Below are 25,011 nucleotides of genomic sequence, written 5' to 3'. Positions count from 1 at the left end.
ATGGCAGCAAAGGTGTCTGTGTTTGAAAATCATGAAAATGGAATCTCCTCCCTGTAAGGTACTACTCTGAGGCAAAATCAGATGATAGAAAGTTGAATTTTTCTTGACTTTATATACAGAGAAGTAAAAATCTAAACATAACACATGGTGCTAGAACAACCCTGTTTTTTTGTACCTTGCAAAGGTTTGTCATTGCTAGTTTCCCCTGGTTAAAAAAATTCTGAAAATAGAAAAATCCAAAGTCATATTTATCTGCAAATTGTGGAGGTTCTCATCACACTTGGCATCATTCCACAGGGAGGAGAGAACATCCTTTCTACTTGTGAGAGAGGACGGACAGTACTATAGAAACTTCTCTGGGCTTTCTCTCCACCCTTGCTTGCTCTTTGGCACAGGAGGAACATCCACTTATCTGATTAGTAAGATTAGAATAAAAATAAGTGCTCATCTCTGGCTTAACCTCTTCATTCTGGCTCTTGGGTCAAAATGTCCTCAAGTTGAACATGACCCTTTCTCTCTCCTAAAGTGAGCAGCACTTAGGGCACAGGTACTGTTTTCTAGTTGGCAGGCCCAGAGGCCCATCTTGCTCTTAATTTCTAGCTTCCACTGAATTGTGACCTAGGGTATCACTCTCAATGACAATGATAAGGTAAATGGTCTGTTCTGCTGACTCATTCTTCCCTATCTGCTGCTGCTGCTGCTAAGTCGCTTCAGTCGTGTCCAACTCTGTGCGACCCCATAGACGGCAGCCCACCAGGCTCCCCCATCCCTGGGATTCTCCAGGCAAGAATACTGGAGTGGGTTGCCATTTCCTTCTCCAATTCATGAAAGTGAAAAGTCAAAGTGAAGTCGCTCAGTCGTGTCTGACTCTTCGCAACCCCATAGACTGCCGCCTACCAGGCTCCTCTGTCCTTGGGATTTTCCAGGCAAGAGTACTGGAGTGGGGTGCCACTGCCTTCTCCAGATCTTCCCTATTGGTGAGTATCAATGTAGAGATTTGGAGCAGGAGACAATAGGAAGCTTCATTAGGCCTTAGGCCAAGTCATGTTCTTATAGTTTTACTTATAATAAAGTTGATACTATATTTTGTTCCTCAAGTGGCTTTTCGTGTTTGCTCTCAGTTTGACTCAGAATTGAAAGGAGCAGAGCACTCACACTCGCAAACTCGACAAGCAGCAGTAGTAGCAACTATACAAGTAGTATCTGATAGTTTTCAAAACACTTTTCCCATTTAACAGAAGTAGCAACTGGAAAAGGCTTCTGTGATTTTCCCTAGGTCTAAAGACTTGCAAGTGGCAAATTGAGTACTAAACTCACAGTCTTCAGTGTTCTTCATATAACATGTCTAAGTATGCTTATTTCTCTCTGAGGCCAGTGAGGCCACGGAAGCCCATATAAACCTCAAAGTCAAGAACAACACTTGCTTTGATGACTTTACTAAGCTAACAGGAGAGAAACAACCTTTCCAAATCCAAGAATCCTTTTACTATGAAATTGGATTTTACTGACCTAAAACTGATTTTTATCAGACAAGTCTTTACCCTCAAAATTGAGAAATTGAAAGAGATCCTCTAGACAAAATTATGCGACAAAGCTTAAATAACAGATAAAACACGATTATGAATTTTTTTCCTATTTGGATGTAGTGGCCGTAGGGTAGGCTGGGATGGGGGAAACAAACTGTTCCCTGCCAAGTAAGCAGGTGTCACAAAGAGCTGCTTCTGTGGTTTGCTGAGCTGCTGGACTTGTAGCTCTACAAAAGCAATTTCCTCATAGGTGTTTCCCAGATTCAAACTACTTTTCTAGTTTGAGATCAAAGGGCCCTTCCCTGTGTGGCAGACAGAACAGATATGGGACCTATATACCACTGCGTTAGCTTGCTACAAATCATGTAATATTGATACTACTAGCATGGAGGAAGGCAGCTCCTCTAGTTCACAGATAAACTTGCTTCAATACAAATGAATCAATCACATGCCATAGTCCTAGCCAACTTGAAATGATTATAAAGGTCTGGTAATAAGCAGTTCTGGTTCTGCTACTATTCATAATTAATCACATGACTTTAGAAAAGTCCCTTCTCTGGCTTTCAGTTTCTTTGTGAAAATGATGGAGTTAGACAAGATTGCCTTCAACTCTGAAATACTATGACTCAACACCTATATCATTAGCGTCTATATTACCAACACATGAGGCTGACTCATACTTCAGGTCTGTGAGAGAACTTAGGAGGTACAAAGAAGTCACAAAATCATTCCAAAGCTATTCAGATGGTTGGAGCAAGTTAAGAGAGGTGTGTTTGCATTTTTCTATCTTGCATCTTCTGTGCCACGCTCAATCTCCCCTCCTCCGGACAGTCCTTGAAGATGAAAAATTTCACACTGAGTTTCTATCAGAACTGAGGAAGAAGACAGCTTACTTTTTGATCCCTAGTTATCAAGATGCGGCTTTATTTTTTGAAACTATAACCAGATAAAAACATCCAAAGGACTAAAGAAATTGAGTAGGGCTATTAGTCTACTCTTTTTCTTATTTTAATTCCATCTCAAGGAACAATAGGCTCTTCTTGCCTTTGGCAATATAATAATTCAGCTGACATGCTAGAAATACCACACACCAAGATATAAAATGGTGGCATTTTCTCTCTTTAAAAACAATCAATGCTTTCATTTGTGGACTTCAAAGTACATATGAAATAAAAGTCTTAGCCTTGTGAGGCTGAGGTAAATCAAAGGGCTGAAAGTGTCATTAAAAAGTTTCCTGGTTCATTGCCCCTCTTCTAGGTAAGAAAGGAACAAAAGTACTCTCAGGCAGATGAGTGTTGATCCCATTTTTATATTTCTTTTCCAAGCAGGCTTAAACAACTTCCTCTGATAACTCATTCCAACATAGTTCTTCTTTATGTCTGACTGAACCTCTCCTTGTTAATTTAGTCTTGGCAGTGCTGGAACTGTTCACTGTCTTTTATATTGTCAAGTCTCATTCCAACTTCTAGGAATTCTAAAGGAAACCGTGAGAACTGAGTTAGGAGTCTAAGATCAAGTTTAGAAACTGTCTGGAGGTCCTTAGAATATCCTAACATTCCTGGTGATACCGCTCCATCTCAGTCAAAGTCATGTCTCCTCTCTGGTTATTAGCACCTCATCTGGAAAGTGAAATGAATATGAAAATATATTAAGAGAAAGAATCACAATATCGATGCAAATTATCATTAAACTGAAGGGTCTTCCTGGAAAACTTGTACTCTTAGGGTTCAGTCATTGCAAATGGAAAATGGTTGAAGGCCCTTCTTTTCATACTGAGCTATTCATCATTCACATGAACTTTGGCAAAATTGCTTATTTTTGCCAGTATTAGGCATCACACAATTAAACGCAAACCTATCTTTCAATACAGAACTATGAGGGAAGGCAGTAGAGGCAGGACTATGTCCACATCTGGATGATCATTCTGGTATCATAATTATCCCCAAGTTAGTTGCCCACTCTTTCAATGAGCTGGCATCTTATTAGAATGCCAGTGTACTGTGATGTTGGTGCTTAAAACAGTGCATTTTATTTTAGTCATCATCTGGTTGGCCTTGCTGACTCATAGATTCTTCCACTTCAGTGGAAGTATTTGCGAAAAGGGTTGGTATTTCTGCTTCTACAAATCCAGGTGGATCTCAAACCAGGAGACAGCTGGTATCTCCTGGATAGGAACTTGGCACTACAATTTGTCAAGGGTTTAAAATGTTTCTAACTCTTTGGCCATAGAGAACCATGTGAATAAGCGGACTCACCACAATCTTAGAAAATCTGTGCAGCTGCAGCATCACCAGGAAACATTTCCATGGGGAAAAGGTGAAATTTGAGAGCAAACACACTGAAGAATTCTGAAGTCACCTTAAGAGTGCAAAGCGGCCAGATCCACATAGAAAGAGTTTATGGCCAAATACACACTAATATATAATTCAGGTTATGGATCTACTTCACAGAGGAGTTGGGACAGGACACCCAAATTCCAGCTGTCAGTTTCCCTTGGGCACACGTGAAATTTCATCCAGTTAAGAGGAAAAGATTCCATTAGGGTCAGTATCTGTTTCACAAGCACACAGATTCAATGTGTAGTTGCTCTAGGGATATAATCTCATGAATGTCTGGAGTCTGATCTTTAGGGACGAGTGAGGCAGTCACTTAATCAACATTAGATACTGAGTGCCTAGCTTGTGCACAGGTCTGCCCTGGGAGTGACAAGAGAATAACAGAGAATACTAAGGCAAAGGGAAAGTAATTCTTCTGCCAGATATTTGATCAGTCAACAAACATTTCTTTAACATCTATTGTATGCAAGACTGTATCTCTGCCAAAAAACATATGGCACAGGGGCCCTTCCAATCAGGGGCTGATGACTGAGTTGAAAAGTTAAGATACATTAGTATGAACAAATAGCCAATAGTTCAAGGTGGTCTATAATCAGTGGCAGGTGATTCATGTGAATATAATGACCAAGGAGTTTCAGAGGTATGAGTGAATAATTCTAACTAGGATGCTCCAGAAGGCTTCCTGGAGAAGGTATGACTTGTAACAGGTGCTGTCCCTTGGAAATGATTTTGACATGTGAAAGAAGAGGACAAGCATGCCAGGCAAAGTAAATGGCATGAGCAAGGTCCCGAAGTAGGCAGGCCCATTGCCTATTTGGAGCAAGGTACCAGACAATCTTGGTGGAAACAGAAAACTTGTTGGGGGAGTAGCTGAAAAGAAGGGACAATGGGATCTCCACCTTTGAAGGGATCCTAGAGATGATCAAATCCAAGTGCTGCTCACCTTACTCTCAACAAACACAGATTACCCCAGTGTGCCACCAATGCTTACTATGCATTTTAGTAACAGACCCAGACTCCTAACATCTACAGACACAATACTTCTGGGAAAGTAGTTAGGGAAAAGCTTTGGAGTTGCAGGTCTAGTCAAACCACTTGCTAAATGCTCATTCTTAGGAAAGTTTATTCATCCTTTATTTCTTTACCTATAAATGTGGATAATAGTGCGAGCATACTTAGTTGCTCAGTCGTGTCTGACTCTTTGCAACCCCATGGACTGTAGCCCGCCAGGCTCCTCTATTCATGGGATTCTCCAAGCAAGAATACTGGAGTGGTATCTTCTCCACCCCGGGATCAAACCTGGGTCTCCTGCATTGCAGGCGGATTCTTTACCATCTGAGCTACAAGGGAAGCCCGTGGATAATAGTATACTCACTTAAAGCAGAGGCAGGAAGAAAAGGAGAAAGAATGCCTGAAAGAGTTGGAAAAGGAAGAGGGATGTGCAAAGTGTATTGCTAAGGAAAGCAGAAGTGGAAAGAATTCAAGCAAGGTGAGGTTGTTAACAGCAAACAGGTCAAGGTAGCTGAGACCTGTCAAAGGGCCACTGACTGTGACAATTTGGAGGTTGCTGGCGACCTTTAAGAGATCAATTCTAGTATAAAAAGGGAGAGGCAGTTTGTAGAAAAGGGTGAGGTATGAGGGGTGGGAAAGGAAGAACAGAATGCACAGTGAGGAACCAGAGCTGCAAGCATGGGACTCTCCATCATGTGTGGTGATAGAGAGGGAGAGAGAGAGTTTTGATTCAAAGAGGTCACAGGGTTGAGCAATGTAATGGCTGCATAAGTATCTCAGCTTAGAACTGAAATGGCTGGTAGCCCCTGGCTTTCCTTCTTGCTAGGATGCAGGCAATGGTGATAAAAGAAGCAGAAGTTCCTACTCACAAAATATATTCCCTCTTCCTTTTGTCTAGAACTGCATAGAAGAAAATACCCTTATAAAACAATCTGCTCATTTATAATACCATAAGATTGCCAGCTGAACAATTATGAGACTCTTTGTATAGTAAAATATCATTAATTTGGACTACACTAATTTAGAATTTGTGGTAATTTAACCTGGGCTGGAGTTACCACTGTACTATTATACTTACAAAGAAAGGGTTCACTAAGGAAATAGTGTGAAAAAGATTACAAGGGAGATAATAGAGCCTGCCAGGGGCCTAGTTCACCTATTTTTAAGAACATACTGTTTTTAAGAGCTTACCCATATTCATTATTTGAATGCAAATTGATTCTGCTAATTATAGGTTAACATAATCTACTGCTAAAATCCTATATCTGCAACAGTTACTTTGCTCTCACTGAGTATGCTCATTAGGAATAAAACTGCGATTCTTTAAAAGTCGGTTCACAATACAGATTAATACATGCCCCTTTTCTCCACCCTCATGAGCTAACCAGTGTTCCGGAGGTATTATTCTAAACCAGCACATCACTCACCATGAACACAGTGGAAAAACTAGGTGATCAAAAAAGGCGTCAGAGCAGCCAAAATAGATGTTTTAGAGTTGATGCCCTAAATCTTGTATCTCTCTCCATAGCAGGTTCTCTCACAGGTGGTTTAACTCTTACTTAACATATTCATTTAACACACTGACCTGGAGATCTTGCTTGTTTGTTTTTTTTTTTTTTAAGTTTGTAACTGATAAGAAGGAGAAAAGAGGCTGTTACAGAAGGGACAGTCAGAGAACTAGAGATGAGTGCAGGCTGCAGAAAGGAGACAGGACGTGGATAAAATGGGGCTGATGTGGCTGTAATAACTAAAAAGCCACTACAGTCTAGGACAGCTTAAAGTTAAAAGGTTTATATTCCTTAGTAAACCCAAAAAAGTATAATAGAGTATTGCAGAACAGTTCAGTTCAGTTCAGTCGCTCAGTCATGTCTGACCCTTTGCAACCCCATGGACTGTAGCACGCCAGGCTTCCCTGTCCATCACCAACTCCCAGAGCTTACTCAAACTCATGTCCATCACCGTACAATGACTAATGACTGGAATTTTGCATTTAAATGGTCAAGCAAAGTTTAGATTATGCTGAATATATGACTTAAAAAGACAGATGTTACACAGACACAATTTGTATTCACAATGTTAACCTAAAAATGTGAAATGTATTGATGTTTAAAACAATGAAGTTTGTAATATTATCATATAATAACAAAATAGCAACATTTATGAAGGGATTTATTAAGGGAGGAAGTGTGTGCAGATACCAAGCTAAATAATTTATCTAATTTCACTCAACTCTATTAATAATCTTAAGAGGTTTTAGTGCCATTTTTAACATTACAGTTGAAGAAACTGAAAGTCAGAGAGGTTAAGAAATCCACCAGCAGCCACAGACAGAGAGAGCTAGGATTACAACTCAAGCCATTTCCTTAGCTGTATACCATGCCTTTCCAAAAAAAAAAACAAAAAACATCACACTTTTCTTGAGGGTTCTAGATAGCTAATGATTTACTGTATTTTTGTCTTCCAAACTTGTATTGAACAAATATCTTGATTTATAAGCAGAAAGACCTATGATCTAAGAGTCAGGTATGATGCTGTATGTTTGTAAACATGCTCCATTTTATAAGGTGAATGTGAAAGTAACAGTAAAAAACAGAATGAAACAAAACTCCAAACCCCATGTGCATGTCTATTAGGTCTATGTTAAAATCTCAAATCAGTCTCTATGGATTACAGATACTATTTTCAAATGAATAGCCAAGTAACAAAGAGATGAAATTTTAAAAATATTTTCCCTTACTTTAATATTTATATTAATATTTTAATATTTAATCACTTAATATTTGAAGTGATCAGTGAAGATCTGGTTCTCCCATTTCCACCCCCCTACTTGTTTTAGAGAAATATAACATGCGACTAGGCCAACAGAGCATGAACGATGGGGGTAATTGCAGGGGAGGCTAAAAATTCAGTTAGCTGTTAACAGGATTTCGAACAATCTGTTCATCAGCTGTTCTAAGAGAGCTATGAGGGCATGGAACACATGCGGGCATGGTGTGTGCTGGGGGGAACAGGGGTGGGGTGGGGAGATGCAAATATAGGCAGTTATCCACATGAGAAGTACAAGTGACGGTTCCTACTACTTGTACATACAAAGAAAAATGTACAGTGACATCATTCACTCATGTAATTCTTTCTGCATAAATCGAATGTTTTTTATTCACCTCTTCTTGTCTTAAGCCTATCCATTCAAGGGCCCGCTACAGACGCCACGTCTGCTTTGAAGTGTTCCATGACGCCCAAAGCTGATTGAAACTCGTCCCCTGTTTGTGCTCCCGCAGGTTTGCTTCCCTTTTACACATTTACCACGGCAGTACTCTCGTTTATGATTGGAGTTATTTAAGTATGTGCTTTTTCCTCCCTCTATTCCACCATGAATTCCTTGAGGGCAGGGGCCTCTTTCTCATTTCTATAGCTCCTACAAAACCTAGACCAGTGCCCACCACCATACAAGGCCCTGGGACAGTGTTGACTCAGTGGCACTGGCCTAAGAGCACGGATTATTGCCTAGCTTACCTGAAGGAGCATTTGTTCTCTTTCTTTTCTTGCTTGACTCCCCTCCATTCTCAATGAGGCCTTCTGTGACCAGAGGGCCACTGGCACTACCAAACTGCAGGGGCTCGTTGTTGTTGGCAGGGTCAAAGGGCAGCTGGTTCAACCCTAAAGAAGAAAAAGAAAGCCAAAATCCAGACTCCATTAAGGACTGGGATGTCTCTAGGTTTTATTGTATGAGCCACTAGAGGGAAACTGTCTATCTTAAAAGCTTGGCAGTAACAGGTGAATTCCTTAAAGCCAATTAGTTGCCCTCTGCCATTTTTACAGATCTTGTTGATAAGCACAGAATTAAAATATAGGGTTATAAGACTCTGTCTTTTGTAAGAGCTGCAGCTCTGTCATTTGTAAGATCCTTCCTATTTCTTGGAAATTAACGTTTATGACCATAAATAACATTATAGCTATCACCTCCCTGAAAGAGAGTGCTGTGTGCTAAGTTGCTTCAGTCATGTCCAACTCTTTGTGACCCTATGGACTGTAGCCCCTCCAGGCTCCTCTATCCATGGGATTCTCCAGGCAAGAATACCGGAGTGGATTGCCATTTCCTTCTCCAGGGGATCTTCCTGACCTAGAGATTGAACCCACGTCTCTTACATCTCCTGCACTAGGAAGCAGGTTCTTTACCACTAGCACCACCTGGGAAGCCTAAAGAGCTAGGACCCTCTTTAAATATGGCTATGGATGGACCTACTCTTTCTTTGAAAAGTTTGGTCACATATTTTTTAGATTATCTCTTGACATTTTTTTCCTTTCTTTCATTGTAAGAATTGTTGAATTGATGCAGATATAACACTAGACTGTGTGTGTGTGTGCTTAGTCACTCAGTTGTGTCTGACTCTATGCGACCCCCTGGATTGTAGCCCACCTTTCCTGGTGTTAAAGTCACTGCCAACAATAATATAAGGATTTCCAAAAAAGAAGACTATAAGCAAACCAGAAAAGGAAACTAAGATATAAAACTTGCAAGGGAGTTATTTAGTAGTTGGAATGATGGGAAATTACAAGCCAGGTTTGGGTAGTATTAATCCCATTCTCTTCAAATGATCTCAGAGCATGGTCACTTTACTACTTGCTACTGCACAATATAAAATGGCAAAAGGCATTTTTTATTCCCAAGTCTTATATGTTTCAGTCAGGGGTGAACAGAGATAGTTTCTTACTCCTCTGGCAGCAGCACCTGGAATTTAAAGTGTTTCCATTAAAGCTTCATGAAATGTGGAATCAAGAGCTTTGTTAAAAATCCAAAGTTAGGTGATCTTTCCTAAGTCTTTTATCTACTGGTCCTCTAATCCTATCAAAAGAGGAATCAAGTTGGCTTGCCATGGCTCACTCTTTACCTCTCAATTTTTCTATAGCCCACAGCCGTACAATTTTTAAGGAAATGTTGTAAAATGTCAATGAAAATTTGGAATCCAGTCAGCTAAAGGTCAACCAAATTTCAGTAAAATGAATGTTGAGGTGCTAACAAAATGGCTTCACATTCTTGTTTTTAATGAAAAGTATCTCTACGCTGTTTTCAGCCCATGGAACAAATACCATTTGTTCTGCAATCAGATTCCACTTGGAACACCTCCATTAAAATGTCTTCTGGGACTTGTCAAACATTTTCCTCTACATCATCTGAGTAACTAAGCAAAAAAAATAAAAACTTGCTTCTGTATCTTAACTCAACCATTCACTGCATCCTATCCATGTCCTATTAAATCCCTACCATGACCAGAACTAAAGAAACAAACACCAATTGCTATCTGGCTCAGACTGTAAAGAATCCAGCTACAGTGCAGGAGACCCAGATTCAATTCCTGGTTTGGGAAGATCACCAGGACAAAGAAGTGGCAACACACTCCAGTAGTGTTGCCTGGAGAACGCCATGGACAGAGGAGCCTGGTGGGTTACAGTCCACGGGGTCACAAAGAGTTGGGCACAACTGAGCACCTAACACTAACACTAGAAAACATTCAGATCATGACCAAGACTATTTTCAAAGAAGATTAGTTTTTATATAATTTACAAATGAATGTATTTCTTGCACTTGAATAGTCATAGAGTCCAATATGATTAGTGTACTATTCTGAGACTTTTCTTGGTATTTCTTTCTGCGATATCAGGCTGATCAAAACAAGTTCCATGGAAGATAGAATATTATAGTGGAAACAATATATGCTTCAAAGCCTGAGAGATTGGGGTTCAAATCCTGGCTCTATCATTTACTATCTTGGTGTGCTGTGCTTAGTCGCTCAGTCGTGTCCGACTCTTGGCAACCACATGGACTGTAGCCCATCAGACTCGTCTGTCCATGGGGATTCTCCAGAATACTGGACTGGGCTGCTATGTTCTCCTCCAGGGGACCTTCCCAATTCAGGGATTGAACCCAGGTCTCCCGCATTGCAGGCAGATTCTTTACCGTCTGAGCCTCCAAGGAAGCCCATAAATACTAGAGTGGGTAGGCTATCCCTTCTCCGGGGGAATCTTCCTGACCCAGGAATCGAACCGGGGTCTCCTGCATTGCAGGCAGATTCTTTACCAGCTGAGCTACCAGGGAAGTCCTATCTGGGTAGCTTCTGGCAATTTATATGATTGCCCTTAGTCTTACCTTCATAATGTGTAAAAGCGGAATGATAACACTTCACAGGGCTGTTGCAAAGATAAGCAAACATATATATATTCTAGGGCTTTCCTGGTGGCTCAGAGGTTAAATTAAAACAAACTTTTCCCCGGCAAGTTTGAAGTTTGTAAGTAGCTCTTCTAAGGAGGATCTGTCTCTCTTTCTCTCCTATAGCCATATCTCTAGCATCTCGGTGCTTAGCACCATGCCTGGCACATAGTGAGTGTTGAAGGAATGAATTCTCAATAGGGTGGGGTAGCTGACTCATTCTATGAACTCATATAGTTAGAATAAAGAATTAATGACACAGTTTAAAAGTTCTGATGTTGATTATGTCAATATTACTTAAAATAATTAAATTTCAAATGCATCTCCATCATTTGAATACTATATTACAGGATGGTAAAATCTTGATGCTTTTAAACTGTGGTGTTGGAGAAGACTCTTGAGAGTCCCTTGGACTGCAAGGAGATCCAACCAGTCCATTCTGAAGGAGATCAACCCTGGGATTTCTTTGGAAGGAATGATGCTAAAGCTGAAACTCCAGTACTTTGGCCACCTCATGTGAAGAGTTGACTCATTGGAAAAGACTCTGATGCTGGGAGGGATTGGGGGCAGGAGGAGAAGGGGACGACCGAGGATGAGATGGCTGGATGGCATCACTGACTCGATGGATGCGAGTCTGAGTGAACTCCGGGAGTTGGTGATGGACAGGGAGGCCTGGCGTGCTGCGATTCATGGGGTCGCAAAGAGTCGGACACGACTGAGCAACTGAACTGAACCGAACTGAAAATCTTGATTGAAAGGAATGCATGGGATTAGGAGGTTCTTATTAATAATGGTTAATCAGAAGAATTTGTTTTTGCATTTGATAATTTCATAGAATAATATATTAGTCCATTTTTCTGCCTTATTAAGTAGATGACTGAGGATCTTACAGAGCTTCAGAACTATGAGCTGTAAAAGGAGGCTAATAACACTAACTCATGGGACTGTTAAAAATAAGATTATGTGACATCATGTATGTGGAACATTCTGCATCACCTCTGGCATATAGCAGATGCTCAATAAATATTAACTGCTAATTTCCATTTATAACGTCTTGAATTTTTGACATAGAATGTTAGGAGATTGGTCTGAATTTGCCCTCCAAGGATATACCTTACTTTCATCATTGAACCTTTTATTGCTGTTTGTACTGTTTTCTAAAAACTGAAGGAGTCCAAGAACAAAATCTGATGAATTAAATGTATTTAGTCGTAGACATTTGACTTAATCGTTCTTCCCTTTTATTTACTCCCAGATGATAACTTGAAGGACTTAAGTATTTTGTTCCCTGTACTAATGTACAGACTTTTGTTTGGCACTGAATAAGACTGAGATTTCTAGTACTTTCTGTGTATCTACCTCATAAATGATTCAAATATATGAAAATTCTGATAATGTAGCACACCATCTCAGCCTTGTTACTTATAGAAAAAGATCTCATATCAAGGAGAGACATCCCACCCAGAAGGCTCATCCACTGAATACAAATCCACATTTTACCTTATCCAAAATCCAATACAGTCTCCAAAGATTTGTAGTTCAAGAACAAGAGCTATAGACATAGCAAATTCCTATGACACTAGCGCTTCTTAGCTACTCTTATTGTACTGTTTCATTCCTCCTTTAAGTGGCATTAAATCAACCTATAAATCAGTAAATCAATAGGTACTTTTAGGGTCTTTTCTGTGTCATGTATATGTGATCTACTTTGAGTGTGTGTGTTAGTCACTCAGTTGTGTCCGACCCTTTGCAACACCATGGACTGTAGCCTGCCAGGCTCCTCCATCCAGGGGGATTCTTCAGACAAGAATACTGGAGTGGGTAGCCAGCCATTCTCTTTTCCAGGGGATCTTCCCGACCCAGAGTCTCCTGCATTGCAGGTGGAGTCTTTACCATCTGAGCCACCAGGAAAGCCCAATCCACTTTGAGAGTGCTATTTTAAATAAAATAGCCCCGTTAAAACTATCTAAATTCTAGAAGGAAAATCACCACCACTTAATTTTTAAGAATTCTTATTGTAGAAATTTCAGTTATGGCTTCAACATAAAGTATTAGCAATTATGTTATTTTAATTCTCACCCAAACTACAGAATTTATCTTTAAATCTCTTATGGAAACTATTTCTACCATTTTTCTTCTAGACATGATGGAACTATTAGATAAGGAAGATATTAGGAAAATATTAGATAAGGAAGAAACTTTCTTTTTCTGCACCATGCAGTCCACAGCAGTGAAAGCAGAGTTCTAACCACTGAACCAGCAGATTTCCTAGGAAGAAACTTTCAGGGCTATCTAGTTCATTCTTCTATGCAAAGCAGGAATCTTATCTATAGATATCCTGACAGGCCTAAATCCAGGGAGTACTTCTTAGCCTGGGGGCCATTCCTTGCTATGCTCTGAGGAATTCAGCTTGCTTTCCTTACCTTTTTAAAAGCTATCACTTATTGTGTTTGGAGAGTTCTTTTCATCTCTCCCAAACTGTGTGTGAAGTAGGATACGAGTGTGTGTGTGTGCTGAGTCACTTCAGCTGTGTCCGACTCTTTGCTACCCTATGGACCATAGTCTGCCAGGCTCCTCTGTACATGGGGATTCTCCAGGCAAGAATACTGGAGTGGGTTGCCATGCCCTCCTCCAGGGGATCTTCCCAATCCAGGAATTGAACCCGCATCTCTTATGTCTCCTGAATTGCAGGCAGGTTCTTTACCACTAGTGATACATTTTGTTCAATTGTTAACTTGCTTAATGCCCCTAAAATGAGCGTATGACATGTCTAACTTTTTATGGACTCTACTGATAATCACTGAAAGAAAAACAAATGAGGGAGTCACCAACAATTAACAGAACAAAACATGTTCTAAAGTCTTATAAATTTCTCATAGCATTTGACCTTTCATTCCTGAGGATAATGTTAGTAAAACTTTGATCCTTGCTCATTCATTTCTCCTCCCATCTTGTCTCCTCATCGCCTAAGTCTACAAAATATACAGCTTGTCTAAAAGGAAGCATGGATTGATAAAGGAAAATAGATAATAAACACCAGTGTTATAGATTTCTGCTATTTTATCTTAAGTTCACAATTAAACAAGTCCATGTGGTGATGTAATCTCATCTAAAACCAGGTTGACAGGTTTAGATAGTTGACCAGCTGTTACTTCATGTCATGTCAAAATATAGATTCTCTGACTTCATAACACATATGAGGCCACTTTAGAAAGTACACATATTGTGGAAGGGTAGGGAGGGGGTCCTTGTAGAATGACATTTATTATCCAATGGAACCAGGGGATGAAACATCTTGGAATGAAGTGTGGTTCCCAGTGAATTGTCCAGTCTGCAGGTCAAGGAGTTCACATGCAATGATGTCTGCAATACAGATGCAAATGATTTCTGGGCTTTGTGGAAAGCACTGAAGAATTTCCATGATTCTCCTCAAAGAAGATCAATGATCTCTTTGTGCCCAGCTGCTGTAATAGTCACTGCCACAATTTACTTTACAGAGCTTTCTACTATCAGGTCAAATTAGGACTAACCTTCTTGAGGCAATCTAACACTTTTAATGATTGCCCCAGGTTACAGCACCAAAATGTGACCCTGTGGGCCCCTGCCACTTCCCATTCGCAGCTGCAGCCCACAGACTTAAGGTGGTTCAGCCTTAGCAAGAAGAAATACAATTCTACTCTGGACTAGTTCTCTTTAAAAGAAAATGGTCAGGTCTTGAGAAATCTAGTAAATTCAATTCAAGGAGGCAATCTCCAGACAGACATCAATGTTGAAAAAACAGAATATCAGTTTTTGGCAAAAGAAGCATTATAGCTAATTTGTGCATAAAACAAATCTATGTAACCTGAGTCCTGTTTTCCAGTTGACTTCAGTTTTAAATCAGATATGGGACTCCATGGTAAAAGGGGAAAGAGGGTCTCCAAATTACTTTTTAATTTAAAATTATTGAAGTAAGGGGGTAGAATAATAGCCAGGCCTTTGAGATGCTGGCAGGTGCTTTTGTAGGATTTATCCATCCCTAGGAGCCTCTCCTCCTTCCTTAGTTGTGGCCTAAAAACCTCAGACTCCACATTTTAAACTCTTGCTACCCAGCAATTCCACCTGCTACTTCTGAGGGAATATTTACAATTTCTAAAAAGATTTGGACTGCAATATCACACTCCAGCCACAGGGGTTAGCAGCCAAAACAAATGAACATTTCTCAGCTCCAGGTCTTAGCTGATGTCAAACAAATGAAACCTACTTTGTCAAGTTTGAGAGTTCAATATTCTGTATAACTGGTTTAGCTGAAGCAAGGGTAGCTGTAAAAGATGAATGGGAAAGTGAAGGGAATGGAGTAGCAAGGAGAAAGAAAATGGCCAAAGTCCTCTTCTGCTAAGGAGCCTGCGTGCATGGTGGTGAGCATAAGCACTTTCAGAGCCAAAATGATGCTTAAGTCGCCTTTTTCAAGGTGTGATGCAGATGACAGGTGGATTTTTAAGGACGGTGACCCTCCAAGCATGTTTTAATGACTCCCCAAACTCCTTGGTCAAGTCCTCCTAATAAATAAGGCCCTGCCACTCTGAGCCTTGTCTCCTATGATGCCCCAGCTTGTTCTCTATTCAACACTTCCTGAACTCTAATGGTCACACATGTTCCCCAGGGATCTTGTTAGAATGCAGATTTTGATTCAATAAGTCTGGGTTGTGTTCTGCTTTTCTAACAAGTTCCCAGGTGATGTTGATCCTGCTAGTGTGGGGTATCACAGTTTAGGTAGAAAAGGCTGACACTCTAGCAAAATGGGACTACGTAGCATTCACTGACGGAGAAGGCAATGGCACCCCACTCCAGTACTCTTGCCTGGAAAATCCCATGGACGAGGAGCCTGGTGGGCTGCAGTCCATGGGGTCGCTAAGAGTCGGACATGACTGAGCAACTTCACTTTCACTTTTCACTTTCATGCATTGGAGAAGGAAATGGCAACCCACTCCAGTGTTCTTGCCTGGAGAATCCCAGGGACGGGGGAGCCTGGTAGGCTACCATCTATGGGGTCGCACAGAGTCGGACACGACTGAAGCAACTTAGCAGCAGCAGCAGCATTCACTGAATCATTCCAGTTCTTTCCTACTTCCACAGTTTTGGCTCACAGTTCTTCTCCACCTACCTCCTGATTCCTAACCTTCAAAAGACTATCCTTCCTTTCAGGTTTGTCTCAGATGCTATTTCCTTCATGATGCCTTCTCCCATCCACTTCCACCCAACCCAATACATACACAGCAATGGGGCAGAGCCACCAGGGAAACCACCATTCATTGACTGTGAAGAATGTGCAACAGCTAGGACATGGAAGCAACCTTGATGTCCATCAGCAGACAAATGGATAAGGAAGTTGTGGAACATATATGCAATGGAATATTACTCAGCTATTTAAAAAAGAACACATTTGAAGCAGTTCTAATGAGGTCGATGAAACTTGAGCCTATTATACAGAGTGAAGTAAGTCAGAAAGAGAAACACCAATACTGTATATTAATGCATATATATGAAATTTAGAAAGATAGTAATGACAACCCTATATGCAAGACAGCAAAAGAGACAAAGATATAAAGAACAGACTTTTGGACTCTGTGGGAGAAGGCGAGGGTGGGATGATTTGAGAGAATAGCATTGAAACATGTATATTACCATATGTGAAACAGATGATCAGTGCAAGTTCGATGCATGAAGCAGGGCACTCAAAGCCAGTGCTCTGGGACAACCCAGAGGGGTGGGGTGGGAGGAAGGTGGGAGGGGGGTTCGGGATGGGGGGACACATGTACACCTGTGGCTGATTCATGTCAATGTGTGGCAAAAACCACCACGATATTATAAAGTAATTAGCCTCCAATTCAAATAAATTGAAATTAAAAAAAGAATGTGTTCTGCCTTATATTCTTTATCCCACTCTTCTATTTTCTAGTTATTATTCCCATTTACAACAAAGAAAGGTAAACTTACAGAACTTTAATTTCCCAAGGTGACACAGCTAATAAGCAGTATTACTAATAAACACCATTCTGACCTTCCTCAGGTCTTAATCTGCACTCTTTCTATGCATGACTTGTGTTATAGTTCTCTGAGTATTTGTCTTAGTCTCCTTTCCCTCCTGCCTTAGCACATCACCACTAAGTTGTAAACTCTGTGAGGACAGGCTTTATGCCCCAGTCATATTTAAAAATCTCTCCTTATTCAAAATGCCTGGCATGGTACCTTGTACAATATTATACAGACTCCAGAAATATATACAGAACTGAACTCAGCTACAGTTTTGGGTACAATAGTTGTGTTGCCTACCCTAGATGCCAAGCAACTGGCTGCTAGGGCTGCTATGAAAGGAGAAAGAAATATGGTTTGGGGAGTTAATTCAGCATTCCTCATATCCTCTCTACCCAGTCCAGTACTCTTGCCTGGAAAATTCCACGGACAAGGAGCCTGGTGGGCTGCAGTCCATGGGGTCGCGAAGAGTTGGACACGACTGAGCGACTTCACATTCACTTTTCACTTTCATGCATAGAAGAAGGAAATGGCAACCCACTCCAGTATTCTTGCCTGGAGAATCCCAGGGACAGGGGAGCCTGGTGGGCTGCCGTCTCTGCGGTTGCACAGAGTTGGACACGACTGAAGCGACTTAGCAGCAGCAGCAGCAGCATATCCCCTCTATCCTAGGATCCCTGATGACTCTTTGGGGAGTGGTGATAGACTATCTATCATACACTGTACTCCTGAATACAACTCTGCATAACTTCACTTTCCCTTTCCAAGAAGCAAAACAGTCCTTCTACCGACTAAGACCTCTTTATAAGAAACCACTATAATAGAAAGCCCATATACGGATCTTCTCTTAATATTTCTATGGACAACAGGTTACAGATTCCTGCTTTACAAACTGCAGTCAAGGCAATCCCTAGAGATGTACCATCTAACACAAGAACCATTAAACAGATATAACCGTTGAAATAGAAGTTTAAGTGAATTAAAATAAAAAAGCTCAGTTCCTCAGTTGCACTAGCCACATTTAAAGTGCTCAATAACCACATGTGGCTAGTGGCTTCTGTATTGTACAGTACAGTATAAAGTATCTCCATCATCACTGAAAATCTTACATGCTGCTCTAGAGTCAGACCTGGATTCAAATCCATATTTTCTACATACTAGGTGTGCCACTTAAAGGGGTAAAAAACAAGTCACTTGATTTCTCTGAGATCATTTCTATACTAGAGAATGGGGATGATAATGACTCCTCTTAGAGGGAAGTGAGGAAAATTAAAGGAAAGGATGTATGTCTAAGATCTATCACATATCAGACACTAAATAAGTGTGAGCTCCCTTCTTCTAACTCAACTGGGGATTTACAGACATTTGCCCCAAAATTTGAATAGTGTGGCTGCTTAGGCTATCACACTATATCCTATTTATGGCTTAGAAGATATTAGCTTTGCATTCATGTTATAAACCTCTTTTTCAAATAATATACAGCCATCAAGGTAAAAACATTAATACATAATGCTGGGAGTAGTAGCTCAGCTGGTAAAGAATCTGCCTGCAATGCAGGAGACCCAGGTTTGATTCCTGGATAGGGAAGATCCCCTGGAAAAGGGGTAGGCTACCCATTCCAGTATTCTTCGGCTTCCCTGGTGGCTCAGTTGGTAAAGAATCTGCCTGCAATGTGGTAGACCTGGGTTGGGTCCCTGGGTTGGGAAGATCCTCTGGAGGAGGGCATGACAACCCACTCCAGTATTGCCTGGAGAGTCCCCATGGACAGAGGAGCCTGGCAGGCTGCTAAGGTTGAAAAGAGTCAGACATGACTGAGTGACCAAGTACAACACAGTACAGTCAGTGATTGCTCTGTGCTTATCCTATTTTTAGGAAAGGAGACCATATTTGCCACCACCTTGAACTTTCCATCATGAAAGAACCATATTTTCCCCCTTACAGCTGAAATGCCTCCTCCCAAAGCTTTAATCAGTGCTCACTTTCAAGTGGTGGGTGTATTATTAGAACACTGCTAACAGTGACACCAGAGCTGGAATAGAGAAGGTCCATTTCTCTCTAAATCCATATTTTCCAATGCTTTGTGCTTTTCCTGTGAGGCTGACATCTCCCAGGCCTGGTAAAGGTGAATTATTTGTGAAAAGTCTGAACTAAATCTGTTAAGATGTTTGAATTCTGTGAGCAGGAAAGCAAAATACATATTTCTAACTTCAAGGAGAAGAAAGCTTCAGGACTCTTTTTCCCCTGTTCAATTTAAGGCTTGGGAAACACAGCAAAATCACATTCCTCAATGAAAACAAAGTTCAAAAAATGTTGATTTGATAGAACAGTTCAAAGTGACAGATGGTAGACAGGCGATCTATCATTTTCCTTAGGATAAAGTCTGGCAGTCTTCAGAGAAACTGAGAAGAGAAAAGTCTTATTTTTCTCTAGTTTAGCCCTGGGAACTTGCAACTACCCTTCTCTCTCCATCTTTGGGAGTGGAGGATTAGAAAGGTGGTGATTCATCAGTGTCTGCTTTGAGCTGGCTCTAGGCCATGCTGCAATTCCTGTTGACCAATTTTCTTCTTGAGTGACGGAAAAAGGGCAGGTTGCTAACATACTGACCATTAGGTTATCTGTTTAATACTTGCCTGAGAGCGTGCCCAGAGGTGCTATATTATGGGTGTCTCTTTCTAAATAAAATAAATAATTGTGGATTTCAGGCCTGAGGGCAGAGAGTTGTTCTGGTATTGAAATTGGAGTCTATCTTGTCAGATCTGTAATGAGGTCTTCCCTTCAGGCTGATTGATTTTATAAAGCTGAGGTAATTATCAAAAGCAAGCACAGTTCTCTTTGCAGAAACCACTCCGCTGGTTTTGAAAACTAGCTAGTCAGCTGGATCTGGTCAGGAGCCTAGGCTGAGCCAGCTTGTTCTGTAGGAACGGTTAGCACATGCGCCAATTTACTCTAATAGATTCTTAAGACGCCAGTAAATAAGTTGTAAACAAAGTTCCACAAAACAATTTCACATGCTGTAAATGAGTGAAAATTGAAGTAGCAGTCAGATAAATCTGCATTTCTGTGTAGGATACTTTGAAGGGGAGAATGAGAGCGAAAACTCCTTTAGTCTTTGGAGAATTAATTTTATCAATTAATACTAGAAGGATATTGGTTATCTGTTAAGACTGATGCACTGTATGAATAACATTTGTATCTTTGCTTTTCCCCAAATGTACACACTAATTTCACCAGATTTCCTTTATTCATTCATCTAGCCTTCATTAACTATTTATCCAATCACTGTGCTACAATTTTAATTACCTTCTAATTGACCAATGATGAGTTTGTGATTTAGCTTCCCTAAATATAGAACTACATAAATACAGTAAACCTTCATTTACACATTCAAAAAATATTAACACCTCTCCTTTTCCCTACACCATTAATTTTGCTATACTGTATCATTAATGTTCTGGAGTTGTGCTTTCTGTATTCCTAATATTTGATCCTCATTTGAACCAGTTTTTCAAGAATGTATGAGAAACAACCCTGTTGTTGGCTGTGAAATTAAACATATGGGAGGAAACAGAGCTTCCTGTAATATGTTAACACATCTTTATAGATCCATACCTCCTCTATAACAACTTCACCTCAGGAGCATCAGTATAGGGTGTTGACAAGTGATTAACTGCTTTAGAGAGATCCCTGGGCTGAAATCAGACCTACTACTGAGGAGAAAAGGGTTTCCCAGATGGCTCAGTGGTAAAGAATCAGCCTGCAATGCAGGAGATGCAGGTTCAATCCCTGGGTCGGGAAGATCCCCTGGAGAAGGAAATGGCAATTCACTCCAGTATTCTTGGAGAATTCCATGGACAGAGGAGCCTGGCGGGCTATAGTGCACAGGGCTGCAAAAGAGTCAGACATGACTTAGTGACTAAACAACAACAGCTGAGGAGAAAGGTAGAATCTCCCTGAGAAAACAACGTGACTGTAAAGGAAAAGCTTGCGAAAAAGAACTAATCTGTGTTTGAAACAAGTCTTCTTGTTGTTGTATAAAAGAATAAGTAAGATCTTAATTTTGCTCCCTTCTAGAGTCCAACTGATGTATTCAATACATGTTGGAATGAAAGAATCAATCTAACAATGTTGACAGACAGCCTCTCTCCTTATTCATCCAATGCATTCAAAGAATTTTGTGTGCTTGGCAGTATCCTAGGCCCTAGGGTTTCAGGACTTGAAAAGACACAGTTTTGTTCCAAAAAAAAAAAAAAAATTGCAACCAGAAAGGAGGGCAAATAAATACACAGAAAATTTGGGCCAAATTACTGCATCAGCTTCATCTCTTGCCACTTACCCCCAAGTATGCTTTAATTCATTCATACAAAACTTCTCAGATTCCTCAAACATGCTATTCCTTTTTCTGCCTCTGTACTGCTTTAAAAAAAAAACAAACAACACTTTATTTTATTGTGGTAGTAACACTTAACACGAGCTCTACCTTCTTAACAAAATTTTAAGTGTACAATATGGTATTGTTAATTATAGGCATGATCTCTAGAATTTATTCATCTTGCATAGTTCAAACTTTTTGGCTGTTGATTAGCAATTTTCCATTTCTGCTGCCACTCAGCTATGGCAGCTACCATTATACTCTCTGGTTCTATGAGTTTGACTATTTTAGATAACTCATACAGGTGGAATCATGCAATATGTGACCTTCTGTGGCTAGTTTATTTCATTTAGCATAACATCTTCAAGCTTTATCCATATTCTTGCATATTGCAGGATTTTTTTTAAGTTGAATAATAATATTCTATTATATGTATATACCATGCTTTCTTTTTCATTCATTTGTTGGATGTTTAGGTTGTTTCCATATCTTGGCTATTGCAAATAATGCTACACAATGTTGGAGTGCTAATATCTTTTCAGCATACCGATTTCAATTTGTTCAGATAAATACTCACAAGTGGGATTGCTGGATCATATGGTAGTTCTAATTTTTTGAGGAACCACCATACATTTTCCATAGCAGCTGCAACAGAGTACAAGGGTTCTGATCATTCCACATCCTTGCTAACACTTCTCTTTGTTTTTTATAATATCCATCCTCATAGGTATAAAATAATATCTCATAGTTTTTATTTGCATTACCCTAATGATTAGTGATGCTGAGCACGTTTTCATATACTTGTTGGCCATTTTATACCTTCTTTGGAGAAATGTCTATTTAAGTCTTTGGTGGTGGTGGTGGTCAAAACCCTGCTCAAGTGTGACTTCTTCAGTGAAATGTTTCCTAATCTCCAAAAGCTCTCTCCACAGAAGTAGACAGAGGCTTTTTCAGAAAAAAAATTAGATTATTTATTTTAATATCTCAGGTTCCATTCTTGATGTTTATAGGTCTGTAGGTGTTCTGGGTGAGAGGTTGTCAATATCTGATACTTGCCTTTAGAAAGTTCATGCTTATGGCAGAATGAAGGACACACTGGAGGTGAGAAGGCACTCAAGACAGAGAGACCAATTAGAATACTAAAGTGATACAGTGGAGAGAAGACAGTAGTATAACCTCAGATAGTAGTAGTGAATAGAAAGAAATGGATATCAGAGATATTCATGAAATGAAATTATCTGGATTTGGTGTTTGATTGAGTCTGGAAGTTGAAGGGAAGAGAGGAGTCCAAGGATGATCCATTTTAAAATTAAGTTTCAGTCCTAAAAATCCTGCAAGGTTTGGGATTTCAGCACGAGAAAAAGCACAATCCATTGGAAGCATATCCACAAAGCTACAGTGAAAAAGAAAACTGCTTCCAATCTCTATTTGCCATGGCATAAAGGCTTCCAGGAAACACCATCAAAAGGCTTACACTTGACCTTTACTATGTATTCTTAGCAAAGCCTGTCAAAAGGTATCAATTCATCCTGGAAAAAAAAAAAGCATAATAGTCTAAGAGGCAGGATAATATAGTATTGGGCTATGGAGGGAGAATAACATTTTATTAATAGGTCTCAGACTTAGTTTATTTTGTCTGCAGCATTTACTGATGAAAGTGTCTTTGAAGGTCAGAAATACTTAACAGATTCCTTCCCTTTCCCCTGTATACTTCTCCTTATTCTCCTCTCCCCAACAACTCTTCGAAATGGTCTTATTAGAAAACCTTGCATTTTAATAGCAGTTGTCTTTTGGTTATTATCATATGTTGGATTAAGCTGACAATTCTCCTTTTAACAATACTCAAAGAAAGCTTGAAAAAATTAATGCTACATTGTTTTTCTCCCTGCCAAAGAATATAGTATTGTAATTGTCTCCTGGAGAAGAAGCACTCTAATCGTCTTTAACTTTAAAGTAAATTCATTTCAGAAAGATGCTTTGAGACAAACAACTGACAGAGCAAATCAGGGCTTCTAGGAGATTGTGAAGTGATGGATTGAAGAGAATGCCATAGCCAAATTCAGTTCTGTGAACATTTTCAACTTAAGAATTTCTCTGCAACAAAATAGCACTGTTAAGTCACATTCTGTTGTGGAAGATAGGCCTTAAACATTGAGCAGATTCTTAATACCTAATGGTTCTAGGCACCACAGAGGCAACACACATAAGCGCAATTGTTCAGATTAAACAATAGAAGAAGCTGTTATACCAGGTGAAGTCCGAGTGGGAAAGCAAAATTGTGTTTAAAAAGAATCCAGGATTGGAAAAGACTTAAGAAGCTTCTTATTCCAACCAATGTCATTGGAATCTCGGACTGGTCTCAAAAGTCAAAGGTCATTCCAACTTTCACTCCCTCCCTAATCGAATCCATCTCCATCTTCCATTGTTGTTGTTTTGTTATTTTTGGAGCCCCTCCTGTTCAAGGCTTGGGGGAAATACATCATCTGGAGACAGATTTGGATTGGTACATTTACAGCCTTGGTAAATTAACAAGGTGAATTTCCTGGAAATTTGGCACGTTTCTAAGTTGACGGTGGAAAGAAAAAATGGACTAGCAATGAACTAAGGCCCCAGATACTTGACCAAGGAGCCTAGCTTTCTGGGCAGATGCAAAGCGTGAGCATAAAGCCATAGTGCAGTAAACCAGTTCTATTTAAGGATCCTCCCTTTGGGCTTCTAAAAGGCAACTGTCTTTTTGGATACACATGTGACCCACACCCGGTTTTCTATAAAGTGAATGGTGCCAAAAGCAGTTCCTGTATTCTCTTGTTTTTCACCAGCTACTTCCTGTCTCAGCTCAGTCACAAACCTTACAGACTTGTTAGGAGTATCTCCAGAAGAGAGTGAGACTTTAAGACAGTGTCTCATTGCTGGACACATATTAAAATTACCTGGGGAACTTTTTTTTTTAATTTTTATTTTTACTTTATTTTACTTTACAATACTGTATTGGTTACCAATGCCCGTGCCCGACCCCCAGAGTTCTCATTTAATTGTTTAGGGTAGGGCCACCAGGTGATTCTAACAGGTGCAGCCAGGACTGAAAAGAACTGCTCTAAAGGAAGCAAATGAGTATACACTACCCAAAGTGTTGTGTGTGTGTGTTTTTTTTTTTAAGTTAAAACCAAATAACAGAGAATAAGTTCATTTATTCATTACCTACAATATGAAGGACACTGTATTGGTTGTGTACTATAAATAGGTTAGACATAAACTTGTCTGGTTTATGATGCTTCTATGGAAAAGATGGAAAAATAAGATTAGAAAGGTTTCTAGCAACCAAAAGAAACTCATACCAAAACCTGAAGTCTTGGAAAAAATTCAGGTAAAATACTACCACAGGATTATGTTCTTTTCCTTGGTATAGGAGATAGCAGCTAAAATGCTTCAGAAATATTGTGTCTGTTTTCTTATCTCTGGAAAAAGATTCCACACTGCTTTAGAGGTTGGTTCCCAATCTCACAACCCTTCAGACCCCAGGCCAGTCATCCATGCCCTCAAGTAGATCATTCA

General features: G+C 40.0%; 1 long non-coding RNA gene across 2 annotated transcripts in view; it reads right to left on the bottom strand.

The window, feature by feature from the left end:
• Nucleotides 1-8,392: 8,392 nt before the first annotated feature.
• LOC108634473 overlaps nucleotides 8,393-25,011 on the bottom strand; it is a 111,822-nt gene continuing 95,203 nt past the window's right edge. Inside the window, exons 2-3 of one of the 2 annotated variants that reach the window (XR_001917634.1) lie at nucleotides 21,424-21,503; nucleotides 8,393-8,530 (exon numbers count right to left, since the gene is read on the bottom strand). This is a non-coding gene — a long non-coding RNA (uncharacterized LOC108634473). The remainder of the gene's footprint in view (nucleotides 8,531-21,423; nucleotides 21,504-25,011) is intronic. The other variant, XR_001917633.1, reaches the window with a different exon arrangement.

This window comes from Capra hircus, assembly GCF_001704415.2.
Source record: "Capra hircus breed San Clemente chromosome X unlocalized genomic scaffold, ASM170441v1, whole genome shotgun sequence".
Lineage (NCBI taxonomy): Eukaryota > Metazoa > Chordata > Mammalia > Artiodactyla > Bovidae > Capra > Capra hircus.
The sequence above is the reverse complement of the archived record's forward strand: the minus strand, read 5'-3'. Positions and strand labels throughout refer to the sequence as shown.